Genomic DNA, 19,213 nt, shown 5'->3' on the forward strand with positions numbered 1-19,213 from the left:
CATGCATGCACCCCTGGCTAAAGGGAAGGGAGAGCAGTGGAAAGACAAAAACACAAAAAGTCCCATTGCTCATACTGCAAGAGAGAGAGAGAGAGAGAGAGAACATTTAGTGGTTTGCAGAGCCTCATTGTTAATACACTTGCATCCAATTTACACAATTATCAATGAATGTAACAAAAAGGCTCCTCAAATTGTCCCGTGGTCAAATAAGTAGGCCTATGGTAGAATTTCCCCTCATTTCCTTGTATGGCTGATTTATTTAGAATGATCTGTATTGCAGCCTGGAAGCCTACCCCAGGGCACAAAACAGCCTATTGGTAAATCCAATTACTGTGAGAATGGTTTTCAACTCTGTTCAAAAAAATACAAGCTTGAAAAATCTGGCACACAGTTGTGTGTGTCGGGAGCATTGTCACTAGGCAGTGTCTCAGGATAATGTAATGGGGACCCGGTAACGGGTCATGCTGAGTTCACATTCTACCACCGTATATTACTGTATATATGTGGGCTTGTTTCATTTCAGTGAGTAAAAGCTGGTCTATGAAGATCGAGGCGAGTCAGGTACGACCTGGTTTTACATATTTAGAATAGAGGGGAAGCTGTTGCGCTAGAACAGGTAGGGAAACTGTGTTACTTATCTCCAGGACAAACAATTGTATAAGGAAGTCACCTGTTCATTTACTTGTGACTTAAAGTAGCCTAAGACAGTCAGAGTGACATGCTATATGTGTAAAATCTTACATTGAAGGTCACTATTGGTGGTTGTGAGGAGCTGTTATTGTCAGGAAATCATCATTTCCACTTCCATTTGCACATACAGCATCACAAAAACAGCGGTCATAGACAAGGCAAGAGACCCATTTTTCAACTCATTGTTCATCCCATTAGTTGAGCCAGTGGTGGTGTAGCTATTGGGGGCTGGGCTCAGTAAGACAGACTCAACGGGCATTTTTCTACAAGCGTTCAGCACAAATTCAGCAGTCGGAACTGTGTGCTAGAGCGCTCACATCAACAACACGCGACATCGCGTTCGTTGCAAAGAGGAAGAGACGGAGATGTTGCGCACGAAAACTTTTCCAGCTACAAACGATACATTAAAAGAACAGTTCAAGAGGACAGAACACCCACGCCAAACAGTTATTTTATAAAGAGTTTACCAAACGGTCAACCTCATTCTGAATTTATGCAGCGAGGCTTTTCATGGTAAGTTTTTTTTTAAATGCTGCAATATGTAACTTTTTGGTCGACTTGACAAAATTCACATTAACGTGATATATAGATCTGTCATTCTCATTGAAAGCAAGTCTAAGAAGCGGTAGATGTGTTTTATGTGCTTTATTTCTATGCTTCATGTTTTTAAGATTCGTTTTTGCTATCTTTCGTTTTTGTACACTACCAACTCCAAACAGCTGAAAATACAATATTTTTGTTTATGGAAAATATATTTCACAGTGATTCAGATGGTACAGTGATTCTCTGCACTATAATTGCTTGTTTGGTCATAATCACTGAAATTAGGCGAACTATTAGCATTTTTGCAATCAGGAAATGGTGCAACGATTTCTGAAAAGGGCATATGTAATTTATACAACGTTGCAGCCTGTGTTATTATAATATGTTGTGTAAATGTACTTTTATAATAGTTTTTTTGTTCACAAGAGACTGAGCGTCCTATATGGGAATAGTAGAAATGTTGAAAGAAGGCAGGCAGTGTAGCCTTTTGACACAGGTGTCGGCTGTCATACTTAACTGTCAATTCCTACATGACTTCTTTCAAAAAAAAGCTTCTCTGATAAACATATCTTTATACTGTCAGGCATGTAACATGCATGTCGTGGCATGTTTAACTGACCTATGTCTTTATCCTGATAGGTCAATAATGCAGAGCAAGTTGTCAATAACTGGCTCAGGACAGGACAGGAAACGCATTGTATGCAGCCGCCAATACATTTGTGGACCGTTCGCTAAACATTCTATATTCAGCCTGCATCGGCTTTGATTTCCTCCATAACTTTATTTAAATGGCAAGAAAGTTGAAAAAGACTGGGAAAATATGCATACTTTCCTTATGAAACACAATTGTCCACCACCATGCTAGAATGGCTAAACTACAAAGATACAGGCGTCTTTCCTAACTCAGTTGCCGAAGAGGAAGGAAACCGCTCAGGGATTTCGCTGAGGCCAATGGTGATTATAAACCAGTTACAGAGTTAAATGGCTGTGATAGCAGAACTGTTTTTCCATTAATACAATAACAAATAATACAAATCTTCCACTTTGCATTTGAGTATTTTATGTAGATCGTTGACAAAAATGACAAATCCATTTTAATCCCACTTTGTAACACAACAAAATGTGGAAAAAGTCAAGGGGTGTGACTAGTTTCTGATGGCACTGTATGTTGTTTGAATTCAAGTTTGAATTCAAGTCAAGTGCTTACTTTAGCAAACAGCCTGGGGGACAATGGAGGAAGCAAACAGTTGCAGAGCCACGGGTTATTTGCATAGCAGACTTCTTTAGAGACATTGTAGGCAGACATTGTGCCTCCTCCAGGTCTTTACCAGGAATGCAATCTCAGCCTTGGGACGCTTTAGGTGTTGTCAAATTCCTACATACAACCTTTTGGACATGCAATGATTCATCTGAAATTGTTCCCTTTGCTACAGTGAGAGACACTGGTCTTGTTTAAAATATTTGACCAAGGACTTTGACTGAACTCATTTACAGCAACAAGCTCGAGAATAGTTACTGGGGATGGATGAGCCAATTGGAAGCTGGGGATGATCGGTGGTATGAGTGCCAGATTGGGAATTTAGCCAGGACACCGGCGTTAGTACCAGAGGTCGACCGATTAATCGAGTTTAATCAAGTTTTCATAACAATCGGAAATCGGTATTTTTGGGCTCCAATTTGCCGATTTTTATTAGATTTATTTGTTTATTTTATTTGTATTTTTATAGCTTTGTTTAACTAGGCAAGTCAGTTAGGAACACATTCTTACTTTCAATGACAGCCTAGGAACGGTGGGTTAGCGGCCTCGTTCGGGGGCAGAACGATATATTTTCACTGTCAGCTCGGGGGATCCAATCTCACAACCTCACAGTTAACTAGTCCTTCGCAATAACGACCTGCCTCTCTCTTGTTGCACTCCACAACTAGCATTAAACTTATCTTATAAAAAACAATCAATCATAATCACTAGTTAACTACACATGGTTGATTAAATTACTAGATATTATCTAGCATGTCCTGCGTTGCATATAATCTGACTGAGCATACAAGTCTCTAAGTATCTGACTGAGCGGTGGTAGGCAGAAGCAGGCTCATAAACATTCATTCAAACAGCACTTTCGTGCGTTTTGCCAGCAGCTCTTCATTGTGCATCAAGCATTGCGCTGTTTATGACTTCAAGCCTATCAATTCCGAGATGAGGCTGGTGTAACCAAAGTGAAATGGCTAGCTAGTTAGCGCGCGCTAATAGCGTTTCATTATTTACTTGAGGCTAAATTGATTTTATTGATGTATTATCTTAAGTTAAAATATGTGTTCATTCAGTATTGTTGTAATTGTCATATTACAAATAAATAAAAAAAATTGTCCGATTTAATCGGTATCGGCTTTTTTGGTCCTCCAATAATCGGTATCGGCGTTGAAAAATCATAATCGGTCGACCTCTAAGTACTTTGTGATCTTTAGTGACCACAGAGAGTCAGGACACCCGTTTCACTTCCCATCCAATAGACGGCACCCTACAATGTCCCCAGATCACTGCCCTGGGATCTTTTTTATTTTTTTAGACCGGAGTAAAGAGTGCCTCCTACTGGCCCTCCAACACCACTTTCAGCAGAATCTGGTCTTCCATCCAGGGACCAGCCAGGACCAACCCTGTTTAGCTTCAGAGGCAAGCCAGCAGTGGGATGCAGGGTGGTATGCTGCTGATGGTGTCCTCCCAGCACCTCCCTTCCCACTCTTGCATTGTATTGCTTAGCACAACAATTTACTGCTGTTGGTGCATTTTCATGGATGTGCAGTATTTGTTATACATAAGGAAGCAGAGAGCAGGCTTTAGATGTGCTTCTCTGACACAATCCTCACGCAAAATAGGCTGCATCTCTTTTAATGAAGCGAGGACCAAAGGGAATTTAAGACCGGATCTGAAAGAAATGCTGTCATTTTTCTTCTGTTCAATGATCAAGTTCATTTTTGTAAGCTGTTATACTGCACTGTATGTAGCATTGGACTTGTTTGGAATAGGGATCAGCACTTCAAGTAGTGAAAAAGGGTGAGGTAGAGGGCTTTGTCAATATTTCAAAGTAGTGTTCGTCTGTGAGCATTTCGCTGTGTCATGGAGGAATTCCCCTTGTGGGACAGAAGGAGCTTGGGGAATATGAGGAAGAGGGTTTGTGTTGTTTATTTTAACCAGGGCCGTGTCCCCTTCCCTGTTCAGTGGATGAACTGCTTGTGTAAGGGATACATTGTTTTTGCCCTTGAAAGATATTGAAATTGACTGGTCAAGTCCCTCTAGATAAGAATACCAGTTTTATGGGGGATGTTTGTTTGTATAACAGGGAAGGTAAAGTGCCATTGTGTTTCTGTGATTACTGTAGTTCATTTCAAATGGCGCATCTTGTAATGTACTTAGACAGGTACTTTTTCCCCATGTCTTCAGGGTCTGTGGGTTGTCTTGTGTTTCTCTCCCGCTGCTGAATCCACCTCCTGTTTCTCATTGTAATTTCTGATGTTGCATAGTCTCCTTCCCACTCACTTCACCACAGTATGTTAAACCGTTTAAAACAACAACGACATGGGTGGAAAAGTCTTGTTCTTTGTATATTTGGGTTGGGAGAAGTCTATGAAATGACTCAATCGTTTACGAGTAGAGGGAGTGCTGAGCTGAGCACTAACGACTTTATCAGATTGACGAGATCAGAACTTCAGGGAGGCTCGGCCCCTAACCTGAAGGCTAATAAAAGGTGCTGCTAGTGGCTCGCTTCTGTCTCAACATACTGTTGAGATCTTCAGGTCTATTGTGTGTGTGTGTGTGTGTGTGTGTGTGTGTGTGTCTACCACCCATCTACTTCTATCGGTCTGTGTTTGTAAAATATCTGTCAACAGTACCACCTACCTTTTTAGAATGGATCCTTTCTAATGCTTGATGATAGACCACAGATCAGTCTTAGCCCCAGGCTTTAGTGATGTTCTCAGCACTAAGCTCAGTGAACAGATGGGCCACACAGGTGTCTGAACGGCATAGACAGACAGGGGACAGTCAAAGGGACAGGGGGAACCCACCAGTTCTCAGTGCCTGGGAAAGGTTGAAGGTCTTCTGAGCCAAAATGTTGGTATAAGATAAACTGGAGATTATTTTAATTGAAGGCTCAATACTGTACGTCATGTCTCCTCTTCAGAGGCAGGAGTTTTTCCTGGTCTGGTCACGATGTGGTTAGGATAAACTAAGGGCCTTGCAAAAAAAAATGTCTGAGTTGTATAGTGTATCCCAATGAACTAGCCCTTCGAGCCGGATCATAAACAGGGTCTCTCTGCCTCATGTTGTAAGCAGCTCTCTCAACCTTTGGTTCTCAGTCATCTCCTTGAGTGTCATAGACAGACAACCAGAGTACAAACCCTGATATCTCCCGACCATATTCAGTCAGTACTCCACCACTGTAACTACATTAACCTCTATCTTGCTCCAAAGCTCTCTCTTTCTTTCTTTTACATATCACAATATTATTTTGGATGATATTATATAGATACTTTGACTCCAAGTTTCCACTTTTTCCCCCCTATGTAGTGTTAGCTAGCGCTTGTCAGTTGTACCTGTGCCAAAACTCTTGTATTTTTCATTTTATAGCATGTTGTCCATCTTATTTTTAAATAGTGAGCCAACATGTGTTCAGCACTTTTATTTCCATGACTGATCAAAGCTAATTTTTTTTCATGATCATCTCGTCTCTTTGCAGCAGACATACACTGACTGTACAAAACATTAAGGACACCTGCTCTTTCCTTTACAAAGAATGACCAGGTGAATCCAGGTGAAAGCTTTGTTCCCTTACTGATGTCACTTGATAAATCCACTTCAATCAGGGAAGGCTACCGGTTAAAGAAATATTTTTAAGCATGGAGACAATTGAGACATTGATTATGTATGTGTGTCATTCAGAAGATGAATGGAAAAGACAAAAGATTTAAGTGCCTTTGAACGGGGTATGGTAGTAGGTGCCAGGCGCACCAGTTTGTGTCAAGAACTGCAACGCTGCTGTGTTTTTCACGCTCAACAGATACCCATGTGTATCAAGAATGGTCCACCACCCATCTTGACACAGCTGTGGCAATCATTGGAGTCAACATGGCCCAGCATCCCTGTGGAATGCTTTTGACACCTTGTAGAGTCCATGCCCCGATGAATTAAGGCTCGGAGGGCAAAAAAAAGTTTTGTATACTCGGTGTATAGTGAGCAATATGTATGGCGTATCAAATCTCAGTAAAATCACAGTATCAAATTGCAATAGCCTACATATAGAATCGTGAGAATTGCAATACATATCATATCGGTACCTAAGTATCGTGATATCTTATCGTGAGGTCCCTGGAAATTCCCAACCCTAATTTTTACACGGACTGTCAGTCACAAGTCTCATGGTCTTTGGTGATTGAATGTCAGTAAAATACTATTTTTGTGATGGTTCATTGCAGTACTGTTTTGCGGATCGGGCTGTGTTATTACAGAAGGAAGAATGACATTGACTCGGGGGCTAGGATAGAGATGGGTGATTATGGCCAAAAATCCACAATGTGATGAATCGATGTGATTCTTTAAACTATCCTTTTCCATCAAATGCTAGTTTGACGGTTATAGCCATCAATTGTCCCATTAACAATTACCCATATTAGCAAACTTATTTAATTTCAAAATTCACATTTCTATAGTATAGGCTACATACCGTATTGAACGATATCTGCAAAATGCCTGGGATAAGTGGTCGGTGTCGCTATTTTTTGGTTTATCGTCCCCGGCCCGAGGCTAGGACCCAGGGCAGTTTGTTGGGGACAGTTAGAGAGTTTAGCACCCACTCTTTGGGTCTGGGCCTTTCTTCTTATATTTTCAAAATCAAAGTAATGAGGTCTGCAGATTTCAATCAAGAAATGTTCATAGGTTAGCCTTGTGTCTGTCCTGGTTACTGTCAATTCAGATGAAATAAAATGCTCTGGAATACAATTAGTAGAGGTTGAAAAATAACATGGTTAAAATGCAATGTCCTTCCTGAGTGCTTTGTGATTGGCCGCGGTAGTTTGTGTGATGAATACATTCACAGCTGGTGTGGGACGGCCCTCGTGGACTATACTCGAATACTCTTGCTGCTTTTCACTTTCCCTTCCCTAAAGTTTCCTGCAGCCGTCAAGGTATTAGCCAGGCTTATGGAACCGGGACGACCCTTCCCAGAGGTTGTTTTGTTTTGGTTATTTTTCCTTTGATAAGCAGAACATAATAGTATTTGTCCTGTAGGAAGAAGCTGTTTGAGTGATTGGGTGCGATAGGCGAATTGAAGCAGGACGTGTTGTAGGTGGGAGGCAGAGGGTGATGTACGGGGGGGGGGGGCCTGTTGGAGCAGAGTGGAGGGCTACGTGGGGGGGCGGACGTGTCATACCGTTGCATAACGGCTTAAGCTGAGGGGAACTGGGTCTGAAGTAATTTGTCTGGAGAGGTGGTCTGCCTCTACTGCTGCCACACACACAGTGGGGTGGCCACCTAGTTACTGACTACCTCCCTCCTAATCTCTGTTCTTTTCATTCACCAAGGAGGGGAGTCGTACACTTGACTCCACATGACCCTTGATTCACAATGTGCAGTGGTCTCATATTCCATTAAAGGGTAATGTAGGGAGTATGAAAAAACCTACTCCCTACGTTTATAGTTATAGTAGTTATAGTTTTAGCATATAGTCATTTTAGAATGTCTATGGAAGTATCTATGCAATCCCGAACAGTCCTTGTGTCTGACGATATTCCCTCCGTACCCTCCAGCCACTCTACTATACATTAGAATTTGGAATGGTATTTTCCTCTTCGTCTGCGTGTTTTCAGGACAGGGGAAATGAATGAGGTTTTTGGTTACAATGAGAAGTGATCTCATAGAATTTTTTTTTTTTGACATCATCATCATATCATCATCATATATCATATGTTTCTTCTTGTACAGACTTCACTCTAATCCCTCATGGATAAGCATACTAGTGTTGTCCTGGGCAGATGCCTGTATAATTTCTGTGCCATTCTGTCCATAAACAAATGATATCTCTTAGACAGAATGACACATTTACACATTCTTACAGTTCAGCCTTGCTCACACAACCTTGACAGTGGCACCTAGTTTGAACTGGTGGTATTGGACTGGTGGTATTGGAGCTGGTAGAAATGGCCCCTAACTGCCTGTCCATGGTCAGATTTAAAAAAAATCCTCCTCCTATTTAAGGGTAGAATTTTGGACGAGGTAACCTGATCCTAGATTGGTGGTTAGCAAGAACCTCTACCTCGACTGTTTACATTACAATCATGGACCAACTGTTGTTTCATCACTTCCTTATTCCACCTCTGTGGCCATTTCCTTAATTCCACCTAGGGTGTGGTCCCATCACTGCTGAAGCCTTGAGCCCGATCCCAGATCTGTTTGTGCTGTATAGCCAACCAACTCCTTGGCACGCGGCTGTGCAATAACAAACCCTTGTGGGGAGTCTGAATCCAACTTTGAATCAGACTTAATTGAAAAAAAATGCCATTTAAACACCGGAGGATGCAGAACAGTAAAATGGACTCAAACTATTTCATCCAACTGGACATTCATAGCCCACTTTGTCTCTCTAGACGTTTAAGGGTGTTTTAAACGATGCCCTTGATCTTAAAGGGGTTTGTAGCCTATGTCTTAATGTTTAGCCTAGTGTGGAACACAGAACACTGAGATGCAAAGTATGATCTGATCTCAGTCCTGGGGGGATTTTTGGTCAAATTTGGATGATAGATTGCTGGTTGTTCTGCCTGCAGATTATAGGACTTAATCTGTCCTTACTTTTTTCTCTCTTTTGCCGTTCCTTACAATCCCAAACTGTCAATCAACAAAGTCTGTTTTTGAAGGGCACTTTATCTTGTCACGCATACCCTCACACAAAAGTATGTTCATCCAATCTTTAACTGAGCAGCGTAAACACTTGACCTAGAACGGAATGGTTGCATATTTAGATGTGTCCTTTCCCTGCCCTCCGGCCATCCAAATACACCCTGAGCCCCAGCACTGAACAGCAGGCTTTTGGGCAGGGTGCTCTTGGCCAGGCTTTTATCATGGAAGTGTGTGGTAGCTTCAATCAGGGTTCAACTCCCCCCTAATGACCAATATCCAACAGCTCGCCATGGGGGTCTGACCTGACCTGACCTGGGCCCGGCAGGATGGAACACTATGGCTGCGTCCCACATCCTGGCATTTTAGTCATTCTCAAATTGGATAGGCCTATATTTCACATGAAAACGTTCTTCTCTCACATAGACTAAAACAATATTAAATAGGTTGTAGTAATGTATGAGAATCGGGACATTATGGACCTGATGTTTGTGGCAAGAACAGCTGAACCCCCTGCCTGATAAGAATTAGATATTGTAAAGTTGTGTATTTCTCTTTGTTTTATTTCTTTCGCTATACATCACAACCTCTATTTTATCAGTTACTGGTCATAAATACTATAACCAGGTGATATGTACATTTATGGCTCAGCCAAGGTTTTGTCCTACTCCCTGTTCTCTCTCCTCTGGGATTTCCTTCCCTAGTGGGTGACTCAATCGTCTTTTCATTTCTGTCTGAAACTGAAGCTGCAAGTTATGTTTTATGCATGCTTTGTACCAAGGCAGCCGACAGGGGGTGGAGAAAGAGCGATCGTGAGCGAGAGAATGAGATGAAGAGCGACAGGTGAGAAAGAGAACAGCGATTATTTGTGGAAACAGACATTTATTCACACTAAAGGCACAATTGAGTGCCATATGCACAGTCAATGACTTTGCAAAGCAGAGAATTGACCTAATACTTCCCCTTTTTAGGGTAGGTTTATAAGTCCTTGCAAACACCCTTAGTATGTGACTAAATCAATCAATATACAGGTTAGATATCCAAGCATACCCTCGGATATGAACCTGTAAACCTCTCCCCTCAATAAGAGATTATAACAGATACGAGATATCAGATAGCTAGAGATCTCTATATCACTTCACTATCCTACACTACTGTTAGATCTGGGATTCGAACTGGTTCACTAGCCCGCCTCTTCAACCACAAGGTAGCCTGCTATAAAGGCCTGTCGATAGTAATGGATCAGAGGTTAGAGTTATCGATTGCTGTCTATGAAGGGTCTTGTTCGGCAGATGAATAATGAAATGGTCATCTGAGAATGATCTCGCTTTCTCTCTCTGCATGGCGTTTAATCCCACTCTCTTTGGCAGCTGGTGGGGCAATAACGTGGATTACTGCTGCCAATCGATCCAGAGTAGGAGGTAAGAGAGGGCTGTCGCAGCTAAGCAGCTAGTGGGCTGTGTGTGGGACAACAATCAACCTCCAGGAGTTACTATGATGTTGTCATATCATCTGATATGTCTTGGAAGCATCTCTCTCGCAAACACTGCATACCAAGGGTATTATCCAACACTGGCATTATATTGCCACAGTAATGTTTATGAAGCCAGTTTTAAAGCCTGGATTGGCTTGAGCTGCATTATGTGTGGGAAGCCACAGTCCTCTTAGCAATTCCATCTGTTTATCAACATATTTACTCTGCCTGGCTGAAAGAAAAAATGTAAATAGGCCTCAAAGCATATTACAATATTCCTCTGCTTGTAATTGAAGAATTGAGAGCTTAGCGAACATCTCTGACCCTGCATATATCCAGGATATATATTAAAGGCCCAATGCAGTCAAAATTCAGTTTTCATGTGTTTTATAACATATTGTACAACAGGTGAAACTAGCTAACACTGTAAAAGTATGAATACACTTGATCAGTGTTATTTCTTGATAGTTGCTAGTTGAAAATATAATCTACACAGTACCTTCTAATCAGCAGGTTCTGCATGGGTGGAGTTTTGTCTTTGCCTGGTGACATCACCAAGTGGTATTTAAGCAATAAGGCACAAGGGGGTGTGGTATATGTCCTGGATACAGCCCTTAGCCGTGGTATATTGGCCATATACCACAAACCCCAGGGGTGCCTTATTGCTATTATAAACTGGTTACCAACATAATTAGAGCAGTAACAAGAAATGTTTTGTCTTACCCGTGGTATATGGTCTGATATACCACGGCTGTCAGCCAATCAGCATTCAGGGCTTGAACCACCCCGCTTATAAAAGTTCATATAGACCAATAAAAAAAGCGAGTTCCAAACCTCTGCCAATGACAGATTTTTTTTTTAGTTGACATATCCCTCCCCACCCATACCATTCCCAGATAGTACTATTCTTGCTTGAGAAATGGCTTTTCAAAAAAACCCAAAAATGGTTTGATATTGAGATCAAAATGGCGGGGGGGGGGGGGGTTTGTGTGAGTGTATCAAATTAATCCTTAGGTTGGTAGGAACATAACATTGGCAATAAACTAGATATCTGATGATGCATCACTTAATGGCAATATCGAATGTCCACCGAGTCACTTCATTTTTTTGAATCAAAAATACAATGTTCCCTGCTTACGCGGTGCAGGTATCCATATCCCCTGTATGTCCCACGACACCACCACAATGTTTGAGAGAGGTTGTTGTAGAAATGTAGTTTTTATAGTGAACCATAACTTTTCGGCACATCCAGTGTGCCAAAACAGTGCAATTACCACATTCAGACACTTTGGAGAGGTTGCAAGGACACTAATGTACCCTGGAGGTTAATATGGTAGAACATGTATTTTTATATTGAACAAATAGCATTTAGGGATTGCAAATATGTAATAGCACTGGAATTGTCTAATTTACAGACATATACAACTTTGGAGAGATTTAGGGAGACTTGGAAACGTCCCGTGACCTCACCTGACACCACTTACTAAAACATCTGCCCATTTCTAGTTGTTAGGTCTATCAATCACATTTTTTTCTGATATTGTTCACATGTTGTGGAAGCCATCTGATGTGTTTCCAGCTCTGGGAATCAATAATTCACTTTTAGCTTTTCAATGAAAGATGACTTTGAAATAAAAACGGTTTTGTGTGTGCTTGATCTTGTGTCTTCTGATCATTTCCTCATCTCCCATATGTCTTCTTCTATGTCAGAATCATGTAATTACATATGAATAGCAGTTACTTTTGGGTATGTCTATTTTAAGCAGAAATCTACATTTTGCAATTCTTGCTTGAGAAATAGATTTTGGCTAAAAAGCTATTTTTCTTTTTGCCATTTTAATGGAAAACTAGTACTTAATTGTTACTCAGAAATGGTTTGATATTGAGATCAAAATGGCTGCAGTGCATTGGGGCTTTAACCAGTTACCTACTTATGTTATTTCAACTTCAGATTCACCACCGTTTTTCAATGTTCCCCTGAAATTAAGTACGAAGATCATTTGAGGAACTACCAGTACCACTACCATCGAGCCTTTTTAGGCACTAACTGACCCCATGGGATTAACGATGCCTATGGTTTTTGTGTGAAAATGACACCAGAGTGCACTGGACAGAGGTGGGTAGTAGTGTGTACTTAAGTACATTTCTGGAGGAACTAGTACTTTTCAATTTGCTCTCTGTGGGCTGTACTTGTACTCAAGTATTTTGACTCCCGTTACATTTTGCCAAATCACTTCCGTTACGTGGATTTATATTATTATATCGTCTCTGTCAGATGAAAACCTTGTCACTCTAAATGTTGTGATTCCTTTTTTTTATTACATGAATCGATACTATAGGTTCCACTTTACGTCTGTAAGAACGTTTCATAACCTCTTGACCTGTTACACCCTGATCTGTTTCACCGGTCTTTGTGCAATGTCTCCGCCCCGCTCCAGGAGTCGCCCATCTTCCCCATTATTCCCAGTGTATTTATACCTGTGTTCTCTGTCTGTTGCCAGTTCATTTTGTTCATCAAGCCTACCAGCGTTTTTCCCCTTGTGACTGTCTGTTTCTATTTCCTGTTTTCACGGTTTTGACCATTGTGCCTGCCCTGAACCTGAGCCTGCCTGCTGTTTTGTACCTTGTCACATCACACTGGATTATTGACCTCTGCCTGCCCTTGACCTGTCGTTTTGCCTGCCCACTGTTCTTGTAATAAACATTTGTTGCTTCGACACTCTCGGCATCTGGGTCTTCCCTAAAACGTGATTGTACGAACTGGCCATGACTGACCCAACAGACTCAGACCAGCTCCACAATGCTGTCTCCCTGCAAGGAGCCACCATTGGAAGATATGGGGAGTTAATTCAATGCCTTATGGAGGGACTCCATAGCCTGGCAGAATGCCATGACCAGGCATTCGATACTTTGCTGTGGTAATTCCCACAGATTCCCTACTAGGCAGCGGGTCAAACCCGTAATCTCCCAGCCTACCCCAGTGTCCTGAGAACCCCGCTTACCACCTCCGGAGATTCCGGAACCAGGCTTTTCTCTCCCAGTGCTCCCTCCATTTTAGAGCTGCAGCTTTCTTCGTTCCCCTCGGACCCCTCGAGGATAGCTTATATCATAACGCTGATGTCCGGGAGGGCACTTGCCTGGGCTATGGCGGTGTGGGAGCAACAGTCCGCCGTCTGCCTCAGTCTGGAGGAGTTTGCAGAATAAGTTTGATTCTCTGTTTGAGAGAGAGGCTGCTCCAGCTACATCAAGTCTCCAGTAATGTGGTAGACTACGCAGTGGATTTTCACACGTTGGCGGCTGAGGCCTGGAACCCGGAAGCATTGTTCAACATGTTCCTGCACGGAGTATCGGAGGAAGTGAAGGACAAGCTTACAGCCCGGGAACTACCGACGGGTCTTGACTCGCTCTTTGCCTTGACCATTTCGGATTGATGGGTGACTACGAGAGTGAAGGAAGGAGAGGTTAAATTTCACTCACCCGCCCAAGGCTTTCACCTCGCTTCCGAGACATCCCAGAAGTCCCCGACGGCACCGTTGCCAAGAGAAGGCTACCCAAGGTCTCCCGAGAGTATCTAAAGTCTGCCAATTCATCTCTTCCTGAGCCGATGCAACTAGGCAGAGCTAGGCTGTCCCCAGCCGAATGGCTATACAGGCTTCACATGAAGAGTTGCCTGTATTGTGGGACTGCTGGTTATTTCGTGGCCACCTGTCCACTAAAAGACCAGTCTCACCGGTAGGAGCGAGTACTCTGGTGAGCCATACAGAGAAGTTTTCCTCTCCCCTTACTCAACCCCCTTTTCATGCCATCTTGCTGTGGGGGAACCAGTCGAAAGGCCCGGGCCACTTATCTTCCGCCGCACCGACCCTATGAATGCAGATTAATCTTCTCCCAGGCACCACTTCGCCCCGGGGACGACTGTACTCCCTGTCTGGTCCAGAGACCAAGGCTATGGACACCTACATTGAGGACTCCCTAGCTGCAGGGTTCATCCATCCTTCTGCCTCCCCCACCGGCACAGAGTTCTTCTTTGTGGAGAAGGACAACCCTGTGCCCGTACATCGACTACCGGGGCCTCAGCGACATCATGGTGAAGTACCGCTACCACTCATCTCCTCGGCCTTCGTGCCACTCCAGGGGGCCACCATGTTCTCCAAGCTGGACCTATGGAATGCCTACCACCTGGTGCGGATATGGGAAGGTGGCGAGTGGAAGACTGCCTCAAACACAGCTAGCGGTCACTACAAGTATCTGCTCATGCCATTTTTGCCTTACCAACACCCCTGCTGTGTTCCAGGCTCTGGAGAATAATGTTCTCCATTACATGTTGAACCAATTCGTCTACCTCTGACATCCTCATTTTCTCCTGCTCAGCCCAAGAACACGTGCTCTACGTCAGACAGGTTCTCCAACATCTAGAGAACCAGCTTTTTTCCCCCTTCCTGGGTTACATCATCACTGCAGGGATTGTACAGATGGATGCCGGGAAGTTGAGAGCTGTGGTGGATTGGCCCCAGCCTACGTCCAGAGTACAACTAATGTTTCCTAGGATTCGCCAACTTCTATCGCCGCTTTATTCGGGGTTACAGCACCCTGGCTTCCCCCCTGTCTGCACTCCCCTCTCCCAAGGTTCCGTTCATATGGTCCCCAGCCGCTGACCGGGCATTCCGGGAGCTCAAACACCCTTTCACCAAACTCCCATCTTGGTTCATCCTGACCCGTTCTGCCAATTCGTGGTGTGGAGGCCGATGCTTCAGATGTCGGTGTGGGGGCTGTTTTGTCCCAGCGTTCCTCCCAGGACCTCAAGTTATATCCCTGCGCTACCTTCTCCCATCGCCTCAACGCCACAGAAAAAACTATGATGTGTGGAATCGTGAGCTTCTCACGGTGCAGATAGCGTTGGAGGGGTGGAAACAGTACCTGGGGGGGGGTGGAACATCCGTTCATTGTGTGGACCGGCCACAAGAACCTGGAATATCTTGGGAGGGGGGCAGGTAACCGGATGTTTGTTCCTGACACGGTCCGCTCCTCGGTCCTGGAGTGGGCCCACTCCTCCAGGCTTGCCTGCCCCATGGGCTCCCATTGCACTCTGACCTTTTCGTGTTACAATGCTTTTGGTGGCCTACCATGGTTACTGACGTCTCCTCATTCGTCGTCGCATGCACAATCTGTGCGCCAAACAAAACTCCTCTGCAAGCTCTGGCTGGTCTCCTTCAACCTCTGCCTCTCCCTCACCATCCCTGGTCTCTCATATCCCTGGACTAATGGCAACACCGCCATCATGACAGTAGTGGACCTGTTTTCCAAAGCCACCCACTTCATTCCTCTCCCCAAACAACTACCCTCTGCCAAAGAGCTCATGGTGCAGCACATCTTCCGGATCCATGGACTCCCAGTGGACATGGTCTCCAACCGGGGTACTCGGTTCTCGTCCTGGTTCCGGAAGGCGTTCTGTACACACATTGGGTCGTCGGCCAGCTTGACCTCTGGGTTTAGGGAAGACCTAGATGCAGACCGTGTCGAAGTAACAAAAGTTTATTACTAGAACAGGGGGCAGGCAAAAGGCTCAGGTTCAGGGCAGGCAGAATGGTAAAACCTGGGAAAACAGGAACTAGAAACAGACCGGCGCAAGGGGGAAAAACTGGTAGGCTTGACGAACAAAACAGACTGACAACAGACAAACAGAGGATACAAGTATAATACACTGGGGAAGATGGGTGACACCTGGAGTGGGGCGGAGACTAACACAAAGACGGGTGAGACAGATCAGGGTGTGACATAAACCATGGAAAATATTCAAAATAGCTTTGCATCAACTTTTGTCCATTTTGTCCAAACCCTGTATTTCCACCACCGCTCAAGCACACATCTTCACTGCTAAGGAGATTTTTGTTTGTGGGTTCTTAGCCAAATGTGATCAGAACTAAGTTGCACTTTAATTACCTTCTGCTTTTGTAATATTATATATTTCTGGAGTAAGATGAGTATTTAATGGATTAAAATCTGCTGTTGAAATTGTGTTTTGAGCGTGTGTGCACATGAAATGACTAGGTAGCTAATTAGCTAGCCAGTTTGCTTTGGTCAAACCATTGTCAGATTCTGGGTTATCTCCTGTTTTTAACTCTCACAATGATCTCTGCTTGTTGGCTAAGTTAACTAGCCACCTTGTCATTGGCAGAAAGAGTGAACAGAGTATTCAGATGTGTATGGCAATACAGTGCATTCAAAAAGTATTCAGAACCCTTTTTGTTGTTATGTACCAGACTTATTCTGAAATAGATCAAATTAATTGTTTTCCTCATCAATCTACACACAATACCCCATAATGACAAATTGAAAACAGGCTTTTAGACATTTTTGCAAATGTATTAAAAATGTAAAACAGAAATGCCTTATTTATATAAGTATTCAGAACCTTTGGTTGAGCTCAGGCGCATCCTGTTTCCATTGATCATCCTTGATGTTTCTACATCTTGATTGGAGTCCACCGGTGGTAAATTCCATTGATTAGACATGATTTGGAAAGGCACACACCTGTCTACAGAAGGTCCGACAATTGACAGTGCATGTCAGAGCAAAAACCAAGTCATGAGGTTGAAGGAATTGTCCGTAGAGCTCCAAGATAGGATTGTGCCGAGATACAGATCTGGGAAAGGTACCAAAAATGTTCTGCAGCATTGAAGGTCCCCAAGAACAGAGTGGCCTCCATCATTCTTAAATGGAAAAAGTTTGGAACCACCAAGACTCTTTCTAGAGCTGGCCACCCAGCCAAACTGAGCAATTGGGAACCCGATGGTCACTCTGACATAGCTCCTCTGTGGAGATGGTTGTCCTTCCGGAAGGTTCTCCCATCTCTGCAGCACTCCACCAATCAGGCCTTTTATGGTAGAGTGACCAGACAGAAAACCACTCCTCAGTAAAAAGCACATGACAGCCTGCTTGGAATTTGCCAAAATGCACCTAAAGGACTCTCAGACTATGAGAAACAAGATTCTCTGATGTGATGAAACCAAGATTGGCCTGAATGCCAAACGTCATGTCGGGAGGACATCCCTACGGTGAAGCATGATGGTGGCAGCATCATACTGTGGGAACATTTTTCCAGGGCAGGGACTGGGAGACCAGTCAGGATCGAGGGAAAGATGAACAGAGCAAAGTACGGAGAGATCCTTGATGAAGATCTGCTCCAGAGCGCTCAGGACCTCAGACTGGGGTGGAGGTTCACCTTCCAACAGGTCAAAGACAACGCAGGAGTGGCTTTGGACAAATCTCTGAATGTCCTTGAGTGGCCCAGCCAGAGCCCAGACTTGAACCCAATCGAACATCTCTGGAGCGACCTGAAAATAGCTGTGCAGCGATGCTCCCCATCCAACCTGACAGAGCTTGAGAGGATCTGCAGAGAACAATGGGAGAAACTCCACAAATACAGGTGTGCCAAGCTTGTAGCGTCATTCCAAAGAAGAATCGAGGCTGTAATCGCTGCCAAAGGTGCTTCAACAAAGTACTTGAGTAAAGGGTAGGAATACTTATGTAAATGTACTATTTAAAAAAAATGTTTTTAATTATGGGGTATTGTGTTTTAAAAACATAACAAAAAGGCAAGAGGTCTGAATACATTCCGACTGCACTGTAAATAGCTAGTTAGTGATATCATAAGCTGGCTAATCTAGTGCCAACCATGTAGCTAGCTGACTAATGTTAGCTAGATCAACCAGTCAGCCCAGTATAGAATCCTTCCTATTCATTGTTCTCTGTCACTGTGTGTTTAGTGTATGTCTAAATGTCATTCTGTTTTAATGACAAGGCCTATAGGCACATCTGTCATGCAGTGAAACATCTCGGTAAGGTTTTTGTAACATATAGCTACTATCGTTTTGTTGGTGTATTTTTATTTACAACTTCTAGCAGCACAACTGAGGGGAAGGAGAATGGGCTAGGCAAGAAAAGAAAAGAACTTTCACATTGGAAGAGGAGGATGAAGGGTAAATCCTAGCTTGGCAGGGAAACTATGATTGTGTTGACTATTGCAATTGATATCTGCACTGTTTGATTATTTATTACTTGCATGATTCTTACCTTGATAATTAATTCCATGCTGAAATCTGTCTGATTTGCATACTAGTAACATGATTCATAGTGAAATTTCAGTATTGATTGTTTGATATCACACTTGGTGTAAATATTTCTAGTACGCATTCACCATCACATGTACTTGAAATTAAATTGTAAAATACATTTTTATTAATGCTATTGAAATTGAGAAATTATGCCAATGTCTCAGACCGTTTTACTAGGCATGGGCGGTATACAGAATGCCATACAATACCTTCATAGCAACTCTGCCATATTGGGATATTCGGTAATACCGGCACTGAACCCAGGGGGCGCTATTTTCTAACCACACAGCCTCTGTAATCCGAAGGATAGCAATGCTAACAAGTACATGTAAAATCTCGTAGAGAATGCTAACGAGCGCATTGCGAATATTTTATACAGTTTCTGACCTAAACTATTTTCAGGACAAACATCCCAGCTCATAAAGTTAAACAAGTAATCAACATTCTTTTGCTTCAAGCACAAAACAAATATTAGACAGCAAGGCTCTTGTTCCAGGAGGGGATTCTCTGCTG

At 43.2% G+C, this 19,213-nt stretch overlaps 1 protein-coding gene across 2 annotated transcripts in view; it reads left to right on the forward strand.

Annotated features, from left to right (window-relative positions):
• The first annotated feature begins 618 nt into the window (after nt 1-618).
• The window catches only part of LOC124039917 (leucine zipper putative tumor suppressor 2 homolog), a 41,616-nt gene continuing 23,021 nt past the window's right edge, over nt 619-19,213 (forward strand). For both annotated transcript variants that reach the window (XM_046356470.1, XM_046356471.1), the window contains exon 1: nt 619-1,203. The gene's annotated coding sequence lies outside the window, so the exon portion shown is untranslated. The remainder of the gene's footprint in view (nt 1,204-19,213) is intronic.

The sequence above is a fragment of the Oncorhynchus gorbuscha genome, linkage group LG07 (genome assembly GCF_021184085.1).
Source record: "Oncorhynchus gorbuscha isolate QuinsamMale2020 ecotype Even-year linkage group LG07, OgorEven_v1.0, whole genome shotgun sequence".
Lineage (NCBI taxonomy): Eukaryota > Metazoa > Chordata > Actinopteri > Salmoniformes > Salmonidae > Oncorhynchus > Oncorhynchus gorbuscha.